We start from the raw sequence: 18,269 nt of genomic DNA, 5'->3' as shown, positions 1-18,269 counted from the left end.
TGATTACAGTGGAAGCACTGGCGTTTTGCTGGAGGCTGCTTCGGACCAGTGTTCTTTGGAGGCACGGCATCCAAGGCAGCAGTGTTCATGGATGCCGCTTCCAGGACATACTTGTCCTGAACCTCTGATCCCTCTACATGCCTCTCATCTGTCGGCTCGACCCATTCCACGGAATCTGGAAAATGCTCAGAAACCCACATCCCCCTGCTTCCCTCCCTCCTGGGTCTCCGGGAACCATGGGACTGCAGAGTTGGGGGGTCTTGTTCCCCCCTCCCTCCTCTTCCCTCCCTCCCGGGTCTCCGGGATCCATGGGAAGATGGAGGCAGGGGCTCCGATTCCCCCCCCCTCTCCTTTTCCCTCCCGCCCAGACGTCTGGGGCCCATGGGAACTTGGAGGTAGGGGTTCCCGTCCCCCCCCCCTCTCCTCTTCCCTCCCGCCCGGCTCTCCGGGGCCCATGGGAAGATGGGGGTAGGGGTTCCCGCTCCTCCCTCCCCCCTCTTCCCTCCCGCCCGGATCTCCGGGACCCATGGGAAGATGGGGACAGGGTGCGGGCAACAGGACGGGGGCTGTCTCCCTCAGGCAGCGGGGTGGAGATGGCAGAGCTCTCCCCGGTGGAGGAGGGTGGAGTCGATGACTCAGCAGGGACGACATGCAAAGGACTGGAGGGAACACCCATTCAAGGGAGAACAATGGGTGAGGGAGTAACCTGACCTCCCGAGGGGGCGGCGCCCACGCCCACAGGGAGGCAGGTGGGGGTTGGGTCAAAGGCGGGGACACCAGGAACAAAGAACAGAAAGGGGTTGTGGGAAGAAGAGACCCTGCCATGTGGCCGCCCTCCATCTTGGGAAGACAAAGGGATCAACCACATGGCCTCGGCCTCCTCAGAGGAACAAAGAAAGGGGTTTAAAGAAACAGAACTGCGTGGGGTAGCGACGAAACTGGGATTTTCAACTGGGAAAAAGGGATTGGAAGGAGGGTTTAGGGTCGTGGCCTCAGCAAATCGACCGATCTCGCTAAGGCAGGGACGCCGGGGTGGCTTGGGGGAGCCAGGAGCACGGTCCACGTTTGTGGAGCTGCCCTGCGTCTCAGACTGACGGGGTGCCCCCCCTTGCCCACCCGGGTTAGGGGAAGAAGGGGTAGGAGAAGGGGATGGGGAAACAGATTCAGAGGGAGTAACAGATTTTCCGGATGGTTCTTTCCTTTCCCCAACCGAGTTTTGCGCGGGGTCTGATTTTACCACATCTGAGATTAACAAATGGAATTTAGGGAAGCAGTCATCTATGGAGGGATCTCTACTGATCCCCTCTGCTAGCCTTTTTCCCACTTGCTCCCAAAATTCTGTTTTGCGCGTGTCCTCGGTAGACAAACGGGGGAAAGCAAAGAACAACCACCGGACAAATTTCTTAACTAAACTTTTTGGGTAGGGGCCCTTCACCAAAAGGATTTCTTTAACTTGGGAATAAAATTCCTTTTGTTGGGCAGATAGCATGGTCCCCATGCTTCTTCCACCCAAACCACCTCACCCCTGGGGCAGTAAAAAAGAAAAAAAAAGCAAAAAAACGCAGGTGACTCCAGCGGCTGCCGTTCGTGCTGCACACCGCACGTCCCAACCTCGGGAACACGGCCAGCCCTCCCCGTATTAGCTGGACACGTTTCCACGACTAATACTTACCAGACTGAAGTCTCTGCAAAGGAAAGCTGCCACCACGGTCCAGGAGTCCCGGGAAGTGTCCTTTCTTCTGCCCTCCTGGCTGCGAAAGTTTGCACTTCCTGTCCCACGCAGGGCACACTGTCTGGTCCCTCGTGGGCGACGAAGACTTCACTGACGTACTTTGGAGAGCCCCTGCTCTCGGTTTCTGTCCGGCATGGAGCTGTGATCTGGCGCAGACCACTGCCCGCTCTGGCTTGGCGGCGGCGCTCCCCCCTTGGCGGCGGCGCGGCCCCTGGCCGGCGGCAGCGGCTCCTGGCACTGTTCCTGGAGCTCCGCGGTGAACCTCTGTCCACGTGATCAGCTCAGCGCTGGCCTCGGCACCACGTTGGGGCGCCAAATGCAGCGTGGGTTTTTGCTCTCCCCAGCTGCATGCGGCTCTTGGGAGCCCGGCTGTGGCGTTGCTTCCACGTGCTGCCGGGGTTTGCTGCCGCGGGTTCCCGGACACGGCTCCGTGTCTCGGGCGCGTGGGCTGGCCAGTCTCTGTTACCGTGCGCTAGGGGTCCGGCAAAGAGGTAAGGAATTTGTCCATTTACTCCGTGCTTGGCAGGAACGGTTTATTGGTCACACATGGCGCGGTTCGATGGAAAGACGCGACCTCTCCCGGCACTCTCATGGGAGAAAATGGCGCCTGACTGCCGGCGGGATAGGGCTTTATGGAGGGGCGGAGCGAGAGGATCCACGGCCTGCCAGCCAATAGGGGCGGCTGCCGCAGTGGTGACGCCAGCAACAGCGACCAACCAGAGAACCCTGCAGGGGCGGGCACAGAGCCGCGGGCTGAGCGGGATCGTGTGGCTAGCACGGGGTTTCCCAGGGCCGGACGGCAGGGTGATTACAGGAGCGGCACAGGGGGAAGAATCCGGCAACAGGCAACATGGGGCCAGAAACCGCGGGGGGGGAACACGGGGGAAACGCGGGATTACAGAACTTGACTTATTTTAACATAAATTAAAAACCCTAATCTAAACCCAAACTCCGGGATGCAACAACTAGGGATGTAGAATTCTCTCTCTCTACAGCTGCAACTGTTTGAAAAATGTGTTTAATAAAGCCTCACACATTTTTAAACTGACTAGTATTTTAAGGCAGAGCAAGAGCAAGGTCCAGATCACTGAGCTATATGTTCAGCTTCTTAACTAAGACATCAGTTGCTTTAGAAAAGTTGTTGGAAGGCTGTACAAAACAAGAAAGTACTATTTTTTATGCCTCTTTGTCTTTCTCAAAATATGTGTATGCCTATGTGTATCTCATGACCTGCTACTGAACAGCATGACCATCCTGCCAATGGTGTCATTTTACCATATGCTTCCCTGTGACCACAGTTTATTAATACTTTAAGCTTAGACTCTGTGGTTTAACTTTGTTAGTCTGCAATATGCAGCAATACAGTTATCTATGTTTCAGAAATGTTGCTTTCCAAGTACCCAAAGATTAAAAAAAAAAAAAAAAAAGAAAAAAAAATAAGAGGGAGAGTGCCAGGCCATTTATCCTTTCTCCTGTGATTTTCTTTTATTGGAAAGGCCTGACATTTTTATGTTATTTGCTCTCTGCTCCCAAAACATGGGTTCTCTTTCTTCCCACACTACTGATCACCATTTTTCTTTCTTCAGGTAGATGCCTCAACAATTTGCAATCCATTTATTTTCTCTGTTTGACAACTCCTGTCACCTGTGTGCCTTCTGTGTAAAATCACATCTATCTTTCTTTTCCTATTTGTTGGTTGCATGCTCACGGTTATGCAAAATGTTAATAGATTCTGGGTGGCTATGCCATCACAGTGTTGTAAAATACTTTTATAGACTTATTTGCAATCTATATTTATGTTTGTCTTCAAGGCTCAGTAATACCAATATTACTTTACCTAATGAATGTCCTATTTATAGGTGTCGCAAGTCAGCTTTGGATGCATTCCTGAAGCCTTTTTACTTCCCAAGGTGTTAAGATGCCTAATATCTGCTGCGAGATGTATTTCAAAAGCATGTCTGTTGTGCTCCACTTTTCCAATATGATTTCTTTTTTTAAGCACTAAATGATACTACATATTTAGGTAGTTATCCTAGGATTACTCTGGCCTAACTTTAGCTTAGATTTGATGTCTTATTTTTAGATGAATATTCTCTTGTGCTTCATCCATAGTCAAGAGAAAGAGAGGCACAACAAGAAGTGATTAATCTCTTCCCAAAATAGATGTTTCAAGTAGGTGGGCTTCATCACAAGTAACTAACACTTCAGCTGTAAAAAATTCAATCTAGATTTGATTAAAAAAAAGACATAGCTATCCACAAAAGGGAATTTGTAAGGTTTCTACCCTTTCCCATGCAAACCATAAAAACTATAAAATTAGACTTTGGTTGTATCATTCTCTATAATTCAATGTATGCTAATGCTCAATTTTCATTTTTGCACTGAATAAATTAACTGCTATGCTATTGCAGGAAGCAGATGAATGATGCTGCTTTTTAAGGCCTATAAAATGGATCCATAATTAACCCTTACACAAGGTACTGACAACGTGCTAGGTAAAAAGTGACTTACTATTAAACTGATTCAAATTTCACAGTAATGCAGAGATTGAAAAAGTTTGATTCATTTGTTGTCTTGCCAGTACCACTGTTGCTACAGCTACTCTTATCTTTGATAATCTGAAATATTTAGAAAAGGTTTCACAGGGCATCTTTTTAACTTAATGGTTATCATGAAGTCTTGCTAACATTGCATAGGGGTGACAGAAGAGGAATATATTAATTAGTATTCAATGTAGCCTTGGACAGATGATTCATGCTCTATCAGAATGAAAGTACTTATGTTATTATTGTCTTTTAAAACTTGAATAAGAAAAATTTGTAAGTTCTGTTATCCTATCATGCAGTTCTGTAGTTCAGCTACTTCATTACAAAACCTGAATTCTGCACATTTCATATTGTATTCATCTATCAGCATAACTTATCAGAAAGAAAAGCAAGTATCTTCTAATTTTCCTCTTTAGGGATGATGGTAAAACTTCAATTATTCAGTTTCTATTTGCATTCCCTGACTGCAGTCCTTTCAGATTGCAATATTAATGTTTTTCTAGGTGAGAGCAAGCAAAGATTTTTTTAGGTGCTACTCTGTAAAAGTATTGCAAGCTGCCATTACCACACTGTGCTTTCAAACAGGCGAGAATTCTTCAGTTCTTCACAACAATTTGACATTTTTGAGTTTCAGTTCTGTTTTACTTTTTCTGATGACAAAGCCTCAGTGCATGAAAGTTTCCATTGAATCTATTTTGTGAATTGTACAGAACTTAGCAGATATTCAATGATCAAATGTGGTGACTTCCCTACCTGGTGATAAAATTCTCTTTAGGAGGTATTTATCCTTGACTTTGATATGAATTTTAGCCTTTTAGCTCTTATTGGCATGGAGATTTGTAGTATAACCACTGGGGACAGTATGAACAGAGAGCAATTTGAAATAGCAGGGCATAAAAGCACAAGGACAAAAGGCAGAAGGCTTTGCTGGCACCCAGACCAACAGAGTAGTAGGGGCACAGGATATGCACAGGCAGCTTCTCAGGACACAGACCTAAAGAACAGGAGAGAAACCCAAAACAAGGGGCAGCCTCTACTGTGCATTTTGTTTCTTTCATCTAAGAGTTTTCTCTCTGAAAGTCTCATAAACATTTTGGGATTATTTTTATTATTTTTTTTTAAGGTGACATTTTTTTTCCCCATTGTATGAATTGTTTATAGGCAGATAAGGCTTACACCAATCCTGGACAAGCAAATTAAAAATCATAAATAAATAAATAAATAAAATTTAAATATGACATAAAACTAATCTTCTTTTTTTATTAGTATTATTAGCTATATTGCCTATGACCTTTTGGGAATTAACAATGGCCAAATTGTATATCTTGGGTCTGTATAAGTACCCAAACCATCTCAAATTCTGTTGTTTAAATATATGACCAAGTTGAAAGTCCTGAAGGCAGTTACATGAATATTCATTCAATTTAGAAACAACAAGGGTAGTGTCCATTGTTGATAAATAATTGTATTATGTAGCAGAAGTGGACAAGTCAGGTAGTTTAGTTACATATTAGGCTGTACACCTACTGTACTGTTGATTCCAGTCCAGATTTCTGCTTTATTGAGGCTGTAGAAAATTTGGAACACTATGTGATAAACACTTGGAAGGCACTGGAAGAGTATTGATGCCTTGAGGTGCTGACTTAAAACAGAGACTAGACAGAGTTAAAAGAATAAAGTAGGTATTTATTAAAAGGCCTTGAAGGATACATCTTGGGTAATACAAGAGCCCAGCCATGGCTACAGCCAAGATGGACCCAAAATGGTCACAAAATGGACAACCAGTCACGAGGTTTCACACTCTTATAAGTTTTGGTCTATTTGCATATTGGGGTTAATTGTCCAATTACAGCTTCAGGTTATGAAGTCCCATCCTCTCTGTCTGCTCTCTTCAGTTCCCCATTGTTGATACCTTTTGGCCCAAAGCTGTAATGGTTGCCCTTGGTCTCAAGCTGGAAAAGGAATGTTTTGGCTACCTACCCTGTGAAGAGAACTTGCTAACACTCAATATGAAGCTCAGAACTACACACCTAGGCAGCACAGAACCTGAAATATGTGAAAGCTAAAACTCAAGGCATCAGTATAACAAGGTCAGTATGCAGCTAGGTGGGTCTGGATTAAACTGGAGAGCTCAGCTGTCTCTCCCTGCCACCTACTTACCTTGTAGATGCTGAGAATACCTCCCTTAAAGCTCAGGAATGTAATGCAGAGTTTCTAGCCTACTATTTGAGTAGGAAGATATTCCATGAAAAAGGATGGCATGAAGGGATGGAGAAGAGGTTGACCTACAGGCAAAAGAGTGGAGGGATGGACAAATACACATTACAAAAGAAGATAATTCAGTGTATGACAGGTTTTTAAGCTGATTTTTCCACTCAGGTCTCATGAAAGAATGCGAAGCAAAAATGATAAAAAGCTATTTTTTCTGACCAGAGCATGATCCACATGATAGCTTCTTCTTTGTCTTTCTGCCAATGTTTCAGATGATCAAAGACTTCCATATTATTTTAAAATGTTGACATCTGGACAGTTCAAAATATACAATAAAAATTTCTCTATTTAGTTACTAAGGAAATGTTCTTACTTATTTCACTTTCTCATGTAAAAACAAAAACAAAAGAAAGAATAAAAAACTTTTTGAAAATATTACATACAGTTACCATGGCAACAAAAGTTGCTCAAACCACAGGGGTCTCTGTTAGAATCATTAAAAAATATTATTTTTAACTCTGGTCAAAGCTCTGCACATATAAATTTTAATATAAAGTGATTATTCTCTCTCCAGTACTACAAGAGTAATAAACTGAGATTTACCACTAGTGTATACTGAAAAACTAAGTGTACGACATAAATTTAAAGGAAAAAAGGGAAGAAAACAAGCTGCCTTGTCACAACTTCATATAAAGTGTTGGCTATCTTACTTAGTAAATGGTTCTAAAATATCTCAGCAACCTTCTATAAAAATAAGAATTGGCATGTTGGAAATCTAGGCCTCATGCAGTCCCCAGACAACTGACATATATTACATTTCTGAATCATTCTTTCTAAAATCCACACAGTGCCATGGCATAGCACTTAAAAAGTATATTTTAGTAAATCTGACATTTCATTTGTTTTTGCCAAAACTTTTTCCAAGACTTTGCCAAATCCTGTTCTTCAGTATTTTTGTCAAAACAAACATCTTTCCTGTCAGGCTGGGCAACTCTAACGTCACACAGATATTTCAGTCTAGGAAAATTTGATGTTTCTACAGTATATCTCAGCCACTGCAGTTTAGGACACAGAGAAGAGGATTCTGATTTTGGTTTATTTCTTACGACAAATATTCATGATACAAATTAATTCCAGATATATTCACTAAAAGCTGTGATTTGGAACACTCATAAAATGATGGGTATCACAGATGAGGATTTGCTTACATGACAGCTTGTGCATTTGAGTAAAAGGTAAAGAAACATGTAACATCAAAGCAGAGGTAACATTGTCCTTCATATTTAGATTGCTTATCTGTCAAGTTTAGAGGTAAAAACATGAAGTGAACTAGATGATCTGCTAAAGTTTCTTCTAAACTTTTTCTGTGATTGATTTGCTTTAAAATTTTGTTTCTGATCTGTTCCTCTAACACCTTTCTGTAAGTGTTCTACATACCTTTTTTCTTATTCCCTTGGATGTTCCAAAGGAAAAAATGCAGTATATTCAAACAAAATGAAAAGTTACCACCCACTAAATTAAAAGTGTATTTGAATGTAAGTTAGGGAACTAGGTTTTGCCCTTCTTCAGCTGAGAACAGCTGAAAAGTTCATTATGAAATTGTCATATTAATGATGTCCTTGTTCCATGTATATTTTAAAAGCTAGAAAGACAAAACCTCTGACAACATAATTCCATCAGAAAATACATTAAAAGAATTTTTTACCCTCAACCCACACCTCTAAGAGAATGAATCTTTCTTCACCAAAATACTTTGTTCTACCTAGTAATATTATCTTTGTCCCCAGGGTAGTCTCTGACTTTCAGAGCCTGACAGCTTCATCAAAGTTTTCAAATTACATTTTTTTCTCTGTTTCAAAGCAGAAGATTTTTGCTAACCTCTAACTGGAACCAGGGAACCAGCACTCAACCACTGGAGCCTGGTGCTGATGATGTTTTTATGCTAACTCTTTCACATCAGTATTTTGTATTGTCTTAATTTTTAAACCATATTCATTACAATAGATGTAGGTGTTCAAGTCAGAAGATTGGGTAGGCTTGAGTGGGATAAAAATAAAAACCATGCAGTTAAATCATGGTTTTGGAGAATTCACTGTTGCATATAATGTGCTAGACTCAGACAGAAAAATGCTACTGCTGCTTTAAGGAGTATATGGATCAACTTCTGATTGCTTTGTGTCTGCGTGTGTATGGAAATCACATCAATATGACTAAGCCTTTCAGTGAATTTTAGCTGCTTGTGTTCCACTGCATAGACACAATATTTAAAGATGTAATTGAAATAAAACTGCAATTTTTCAAAGTCACAGAAATTAGACACACTTGGACATGGTGGCTGTTTTTCTTGGCCAGTTAAATTGGAAGATATCTGGTGCAATTAAAGAAATCTGTTGGGTTTTTCATGACTAAAAATCATGCAGAACACCTGTAACAGAATTTAACTTGAGTCAGACCAGGACCCATAGTCCAGAACTTGGCTGTTCTTGGAGCTTAAGTTCAGTGGGGTAAAATGGGGCAGGAGCAGAAACACCATGTCAGACCACCTACAAGACTGTTCATAGCTCCTGCCGATATACATGACAGGTAATTTGTGCTAAACAAAATACATGTCATTAGAAAGGCTCAAAACAAGTCATTACGGTACAAACTAAACAGTCTTTCATTCATAGAGAGTGTAGATATTCACGTCTTTTTTTTTCAAGCCACTACCTTTGTAAGTGTTGTAAAGCTATTGTTTTCTGTCACATGTGCAGGCAAAGTTAAGAAACACTTTGCATAAGCCTGAACATATTTCATATGAACTTTTTCCATAATGGGAATCATTCTAACATGCACGTGAAAAATAATGAAAAGCTAGTACACATATTTGCAATAACAAAACCTGTATGCTCAAAATAGGAAGCAAATATTTTAAAATAAAACTTCTTGGTATTTGTAATAATCTTCTTCTCCTGTCAGTCATTGTCTATAAATTCATCCTTGTAATTCCTTTCTTTATTTCCTTCTTTGCCATCATATTAAAGCTCTCATTCTCACCTTCAAAGCTCTGCAGAATATTATGTGACCTTATATCTCAGTATATCCCTCTTCATTTTGTTTGTGCTGCTGTAGTTACTGATGCCAATATTCCTATTCATATTTTCAGGCTTTCTACCATACATTTCCATGTATAGGAAACAATTAATAAAATTCAGACTTTGCACAGAGACTCAAAGTTTATGTCAAAGAGAACTTTTCTACATGTAGAAATTTTGTAAGAGAAATATGAATGGTATTAAATTTCAACTCCAAGTTGACAAATGTCTCAGCATGCTCACATTTTTTTTTATTATTTTTATCTTTTAGGCTGAAATCTTTTTGTGTAAATCCTGGTAATATATACTTGAGAGAACACGTGTACCAACTGGAAATTAAATTTCCATAGTTGAAAAGAGAAGCCCATTACATTTTTTCCTTTAGCAATGCAGTGCTTCACTGAGGACTGAAACACAGTTTAGGACTCCAGTGCCCCTTACACATGTATGTGATGCAGTGGGGTATTACCTTTGTCTCTGGATCTACCTGTTGGTCCTGATTTTATAACTGATCTTGGTTTAGTAGTGTGGCTATTGTTAAAAATCACATGCTGTGGAGTATTCTTATGTTAAATCCAGATTGAGAGATTAATCTACATATGTAATTTCTGTTGTGAATAAAAGTGAGAAATTCTTCTGAGCTCAAATTCAGAGTAAGTAAATGAGTTTCTGGAGGGCTCTAACTTTCTCTTTGTTGCAGAGGGAACTTATAGCATTACCAGGCTAAAATATACTCACTAAGTAAGGAATTTAATATTAAAACCTGATTTTCCACCAGAATTCCTATTTTAATTAGTAAAGTTAACAACTAACACATTTTCATATTTCTTTTAAACCAGATCTCACTGAATATACAGAAATTTCATTCTGATAATAGTGTGTCAAAAAGGCTTTACATTGGTAGCTCTAGACTGGGGGTGGTAGCTTGTATAAAATTAGTGCAATTGTCACTCATAAACACTCCAAGATTATAGGGGAGTGGAAAAGTCAGGATGAAATTGAGCTGGGATTCAACAGGAAGTATCAATTATGTGTGTCATCAGTGCCTTTTTATAAGCTAAATAAAAGTAAGCAGTTCAGTTTTGTTTGTGTGCTGTTCAGCTGGTCACAAGTCAGAAATGGTAGAGCAAGAACCACCATCCTCTTCTGTAGCAACAGTAACCTCTACTTCTCCATACTTGACATGGGAAAATGTGCATCATAATACAAAACACCAACAGATAGTAAAACAAATGCTAAGTCACTTTAGTTATTTATTCTTCATCCTTTCCAGGAGATCTCAAGTAACAATCCACTATCTGAATCGCCACTTTTGTAGCACTAATTCAATAACCTGAAATGGTTCAGTGATCTGGAGCAGTACTTACACTATTCAGCTGCAAACACAAATTACCTCATTAGTAATGATAAAACCAAGAATAAACTGAAGTTTTTTATGTATTCTGCAGCCAGTCCTTCATGGTATAGCAATTTAGTTGATTTCATTTATTATTTCTGTATTAGATTCAGTTTGTACCTGACCAGGTTAGCATCAGACTAGAAAGCCTGGACTATCCGAGCAGACTCGGAAGAGAGAGGACAGTTGGTTGCAGCCTGCTGGTTCATGCTTCTAGAAGTCCAGTAGGAAGTGGAGGGCACAAGCACAGAAGGAAGTTGTGAGGATTATGTCTGCATGATGACAGGATCTGTTTCTGGTAATCAAACATGAAAACAGCTGGACCACTAGGAACAAACTCTCTGCAAAACTGCTAGTTTCTTATACATAGTCTTTCTGGTAAGTCCCTGAAGTTATTCCCTTCAAAAAATCTCTGGACGCTAACCCTGAGCCCTAATGACAAATTTGTGTGCCCCATGGCCACACTTGGTGCCCATTCCAAGTGCCCCATGGTAACACCCTCTTTCCCATTACCATGTTGCTTGCCCATGACCACAACCACCTCAGGCATACAGCTCTGTTTAGGAACGCATTGTAAGGTGAGAAAAAAAATTAAACCCTTTCCACACAAATGTTCTTGTTGAAATCATAGTTTGACTTCTTCCTTCATTATATGTTGCACCATTTCAGGGTTGCCAGGGAAAAATGTGCCACCAGAGGATTGTAGTATATCCTCAATATCCCAAGGGAAATTGCACATAGTATCTTTCATGTTTTTCTCACAGATGGCATCTATTATTGTGGTGTTTTTAAAAATTCCCGGAGGTGAAAATGGATGACAGCATCATCCTTTCAAACTGTCAGAAGGACAAAATTCAAAACATTTATAATAAATGGATGAGAATTTTCTTATTTGTTGTGCTGTTGAAATTTGGTTTATCTGATTTCTACAGTACAGCCATCACTGGGACCAACCCATGATATTTTCTGCATTGTCCTCCTGTGCCCAAAGCTGAACCCAATTAACAAGTTCTGATTTAAGGGGCTTTTTACAGGACATTTGATTCTAATTTCTCAGTCTCCATGTTATCAAAAATTAATATTCAGATTAATCTGAATTACCTCTAGAGTTCTAATACTCCATTGCTAAGAATCTGGCAATTTTTAAAGTCAGAATTATGTATTTCAAGATTGCTAGCCTGCTACAATCATGAATGTTGCTGAGATATTAGACTAGGCTAGGTGGAAAGATAGATTCACTGAATTCAGACTACGTTTACATTGCAAAAGTTGTACATGCCTACAGTATGAGCATCTCATATTTCTTAATTATAAATGGTGAAATCATTCATTTTATATATGTAGTACATTATTTGTTTTTCTTATTTTTCTCTCTTTCCCCTCTACATTCCATTGAACACAGATGGGATCGGCCAATTTGCTTTTATTTCTTTTGTGACTGCCGTTACTGTTGATACTAAAAGACTCAGTTGTTATGACTGACATAGAATCCTCCCTATTCCTTGTTTTACTTTATCCATGAGTTATGCCCTAGCTAACAGACAATAAACAGTTTGGGAATGGATTATTGTTCTCAGCCAGTTTGTACATAGCCCTACACAACAGGCCTAGAATTGATTGTGACAATTAATATTCCTGTGATGGGAATATTTAGCATATTTAACATTTGTAGAGCTATAAAAAAGGTCAGTTTGGAGGGATTTTTGTTTGGTTTTGTTGATGCTTTTGTTTGTTTGTTTGTTTGTTTCTGGATTGCTGACTGAACAAGCCAAACAAAAAAAGAGAAGGGGCGGAAGGGGGGAAATGAGGGGGATTTCAGGTAAAACAATGCAACCTGAGATTCAAATGCTTAGACTGAGCAACATGTGCTCCATGTACAATCACGGGAAACAGGATTATTCAGAAGATGATTCATCCTAATTCTGTGAACAGCTATATAAAGATGAAAAATATTTAGAAATAAGTCTCTCACTTTTCAGTAACTTCAGGGTTTATAATAAAAATAAGTGTTCCTAGAGATGCAGATAGATTAGATATCTGAACATTATTATTTATTTGGCCAAAGTTAAATGCAGTAAATCCCATTTTAAATACCTGCCTTAAAGGGTGTGAACATAAGTTATATTTATAAATAAAAAAATATTTAAGCTGAAAACCATCTTTATTTTTTGGCCAAACTGATTTGATAAAAAAATCCAAAACCAAAAGCAAACTCTGAATTCATGTTTTATGTGGATCAGAGGAAAATTTTATCCAACTTTAGTGCTTATTATAATTGCTGTCTTATTGCAGGTGTTAATTTTGTTATAGCTGATTGATTGATTCTTTCAAAACAGGATTCTATTTGCTCATATATCATTATTGTCATGACAATTACATAATAGACTCCAAGTATTTATATATGTGTGGCAGACTACTGAAGAAACAAAGATGGTCTTTGGAATGAACAATGTGTATGTCTGGTATAGTGCTGAATTTTCAAGACAATTTTAACCAGCATAGCTCACAAGTGTGTGAACTATGGGTTTCTGAAAAACTGGGCTCTTATACACCAAAAACATTTTGAGAAAAGTACTGCTGATGGCAACTGTCCATCTATAGCTATTCTGAGCTAATAAAAAACTAAATTCTTATTAAAAGTCCATTTCCACCTATAACAGTAATTGCACATGGGGGATTTATGCACAGATTTCTAAGGTGACAATACTTTCAAGAAGGGGTCTCCAAGAACAATACCCAACAGACCAGATACAATTTGCCCTAGATCCCTAATTTCTCAAATACAAAGTGACCTTCAAGGCTGCTGATACAGGAATGCCCAGGAAAAAAAGGAAGCAAGTGAAATCAGCTTTCAATTATAAATCCCTATTGCCTGCATCCACAAAAATGATGGAAAGGGTTGACATCATTGATTTTTCAGTGGCATCTTCCTCTGCCTCCAAAACAGCATTGCAAAGTCTGGAAGCAAAACACAAAGGGATCAGCAGCAATACAAATGATGGTGCACAGATGATCACATGGTACTTTGTTGCATCCTGGAGTTTGGGTTTAGATTAGGGTTTTTAATTTATGTTAAAATAAGTCAAGTTCTGTAATCCCGCGTTTCCCCCGCGTTGTTCCCCCCCGCGGTTTCTGGCCCCACGCTGCCTGCTGCCGGGTCTTCCCCCTGTGCTGCTCCTGTAACCACCCCGCCGTCTGGCCCCGGGAAACCCCGTGCTGGCCACCCCAAGCCACACGATCCCGCTCAGCCCGCGGCTCGGTGCCCGCCCCTACGGAGTTCTCTGGTTGGTCACTGTTGCTGGCGTCACCGCCGCGGCAGCCGCCCCTATTGGCTGGCAGGCCGTGGATCCTTTCGCTCCGCCCCTCCATAAAGCTCTATCCCGCCGGCAGTCAGGCGCCATTTTCTCCCATGCGAGTGCCGGGAGTGGTCGCGTCTTTCCATCGAACCGCACCACGTGACCAATAAACCGTTCCTGCCAAGCATGGAGTAAATGGACAAATTCCTTACCTCTTTACCGGATCCCTAGCGCATGGTAACAGAGGCTGGCCAGCCCACGCGCCCGAGATACGGAGCCGTGTCCGGGAACCCGCGGCAGCAAACCCCGGCAGCACGTGGAAGCAACGCCACAGCCAGGCTCCCAAGAGCCACGTGCAGCCGGGGAGAGCGAAAACCCACGCTGCAGTACTTTATGAGATTTTCTCTGTACTTAGTAGTTGTTCTAATAGCAGCTCCAAAACTTGGTGTTCAGCTTGGACAGTCATCCAGACCAGACACATTAATTTTGAGGTCAACTTAGTGCTTTTGGCATTAAAATACAGCAGAGGAATCCAATGGGTTTCTTTAAAAGTATTCAACGAATTGCCTGAGCACTTCAAAGATTCATTTTCTGTCAGAAAATACTACAGTGATAGAGATAGAAATATTGACAGTACTTAAGACAAACCTTTAGGATCTGGAAAATGGCATTTTCCCTTTAGAATGTGAATTCCCTTTCGCATTTCACGTTATTTTAGAAGGAGAAAAAAAAAGCAACAATTAGAATATGTTGTTCTAGACTGATCTCTCATGGAGGCATCAGCATAATTTCTGATTTTTGGGCCCATCTGTCTAGAAAATTATGTCTATTTTAGTATTTAGGTGAATAGAACTATCATGAGAGGTGACTAAGCACTAAAGAACATAAGATCTTAAGTAAATTAACTTGTGACAGCTTCCTCCTCATTACCTTTTTCATTCTGTGTTGTCAGAGCACAAGACAAAATGCATGAGTACATTTAATCACAATCCCTGCTCCTTGAGGTTACTGGTAGCCATGTGGCAATGAACATGAGGGCTTTACCAAACAGGCATAAAGAAGGAGCAAACAAGGGTCTTGAGAAAATTCTGCATTAAATTATTCATATTTCCTGGACAATTGTATTACAAGATCACAACAAAATCAGCACACTGTTGGTATTTTATATTTTCTTGAAGGGTTTGGGATATACACTTAACAGTGGCACTATCGATTGAATCCAGGGAAAGGTATTAGCATTGGAGCCAACTTAAGTGACTTTCTTAAAGGCAGCTCACTAAAGGTAGGAGGGTCTCTCAAAAGGCCTGGATAACTCTGCCAGAACAGTTGCCCTCAGCAATACTAGGGGTCATGATGCAAATGGAAACATTTGTTTACTTTTTATTCTTGAAAAAGGCTAAAATGATCTTTTTCTAAAGGGAACAAAAAGCATCACAACTTATGAAGCATCTAGTTTACAAGATAGACATTATCATAATGATAAGGAATAAAGCTGGAAAAGCAATATCATAGCAATAATTGCATAAATGTATATGCAGTACAGCAAAGGCATTAAGAGAACTGTTACTGATCACAATCCTGAATAACATGGCTATGAATTATGTGAGCCAGTCCAATGTCATTGCATTTCACTGTCATTGCTCAGGTACCTGCTAGAGCAGAATAGATGTAGCACATTATTCTCACCAGGTCTCAAAAAACAAAAAACTCACGACTCTTAAAAGCAAATTTGAACATTTTGGTGATTTTTCTCTTTTTCTTGCCAAGGATTTCTCTTTCCAATCCCTTTAGCTGCACAGCCAGGTTCCAGAATGCACAATCCAACTTGGTTCCAAAGTAAATTTTCTATATTCAAAGAGGTATACTCCATAGTCTTTAGAAACTGGGAAGTTAAGGAACTGTTCACTCTTCTTATTATGTGCAATTTTCACTATGTAGCAAATTTAAAGCAAATTTCAGCTTTCTCTGAGTAAAGATCAACATCTTGGTTATTTTGGTGTGATGCTGAACACAGTTACGTTAAAGTTTACTTAAATTAATATTTCCAAGAGAGGGATTTGATCCCAATATCTTCTCTGTAGGAATTGCTTAAGCAGGAAGATTTCATAATATGAATGAAAATTTCTACACAAAGGATTGATTATGTAAATAAGAGGTTTAAGATACTGCCCTCAAACTGTAACCACCTGGTCTCTCAGAAGGAAATACTTTGTAACTGATGACCTTCTAAATTTAGAGGACTTTTTTTTATCTTTTAATAATCTCCAAAGCTTTAATGAGTAAAGTATAACAAATGACATTTTGGTTGCCATAGAGACATAATTTTTCTTATATGTTCCTAGGCTGAATGCCTTTTTCTTTTCCTTGTGCTTTGTTTTAGCAGGATAAAGGCTATAGCTATAATAAATTAAACTTCATTATTCTCTATTACACATAAATGGAAGAAAAAGGATATATGCTCTAATAATAGAATATGTTCATACCTAATTACTGGGTGCCATTATTTTGAAGGCGTAACATTGGTGACAAACATAGTGGCTCAGTGCTCCACAGAGTAATTAATAGTGTTGTTTATTGTACTATAAGTTTTTCTCTTTTGTCAGACACAATTTGTTAAGTGAATTAGATACTGAAATTCACGTGGGTTTAAAAGATTGTGAATAATAAAGTATTAGCAAGGATTTAATGATACTGAAATAGCTGGAGAGAAAAGTAGTAATCTGATGAAAACAGTTTCCATGGTAATGACTTAAATCTTTCAATACTGAAAGAAAAAATATCATAATTTAAAACCTGTATGCTTGTGTATACATTTTTAAAACAGGCATGCATCAACACTCCATTTCAGACAAAATCTTTCATCTTAAGATTTACTGCAGTCCAAAGCATCAGTAGACAGACATTTCTGTCACAGAATATCTGTAATCTCCGCAAGAACCAATGTGTTTTTGCTCTTCAGCAGAAGTGAGATAGTTTAACTAAAGCCTTTTAAATTTAAGACAAAAAAAATCCACTATAGGAATTAGTTCTGTCTTTATTAACCCTAATTGCATGTCATCATTAGCTATAAACAGGTGAATCTTTTCTTCACAGTTATGGTATCTAAATTTATTAGCCCATCAAACTATGGCTATGAGTCGTGAAATTCTTCTTCATTACAGAAATTTGCTTCCCTTGAAGTACCTCTCAATACAGCAAACAGATAAAGAATAATTAATAAAGAAAGAGACAAACATTATAGACTTCAGCTTCCCAAATGAGATCTTGAAGTCTGTTCCAATTAATAAAAAAGCAGTGCCTGCATTTGTTACTGTTTTTGAAAACAAGTACAGTCTTAGCAAAATTTCTTTCCCATTTATGGCCAATTAATTTAAAAGTTTAAAAACAAAAATATAAGTTTTAGTTTATAAATGTTCTTTCAGTTTACAAGGACTGTAAACATACTGTTTACACCTTTCCTGTTTACACCATTTCTATCCCAGGTAAAGCTTTGATTTTCATGTCAGAAGAATTTGGTTGTTTCAGTGTTTCTGTAAAAGGAAACAGAACATGTTAATTTAGAAGATATTAATTTTAAATACTTATGACCAAGAATATTCTGGCTGAAATTTTGTTTCTGGAAGCTATATGAATGCAGCGTTGTGCTCTTTCTCCTGGCTCCAGGCAGCTCTGGCGCCTTTCAGCGCCGCCTCCCCCCAGACGCTTGCGTCTGCCGCTTCTTTCCCATGTGTTGCTGCTGCTGGCACGCTAGTCAGGCTCTGCTGGGTTCTATTGCCTGCGCGAGGGTCCGAGGCAAAGAGGGAAGGAATTTGTCCAAATCATCCACGAGGAAGGCGGGAAGGCTTTATTGTCGCAGAGAGATGCAGTGGGAGGTAGCGACCCGCGCTTCCCACGCCACGTGGGGGAAATGGCGCCAGGACCTGGGAGGGAGTGGGATGATATAAGGGGTGTGATAGGGAGGGCAGACACCCTCCTGCCCAATCGGTGCAGGTGCCGCAGTGATGACGTGGAGAC

This window comes from Vidua chalybeata, chromosome 6 (genome assembly GCF_026979565.1).
Source record: "Vidua chalybeata isolate OUT-0048 chromosome 6, bVidCha1 merged haplotype, whole genome shotgun sequence".
NCBI lineage: Eukaryota > Metazoa > Chordata > Aves > Passeriformes > Viduidae > Vidua > Vidua chalybeata.
The sequence above is the reverse complement of the archived record's forward strand: the minus strand, read 5'-3'. Positions refer to the sequence as shown.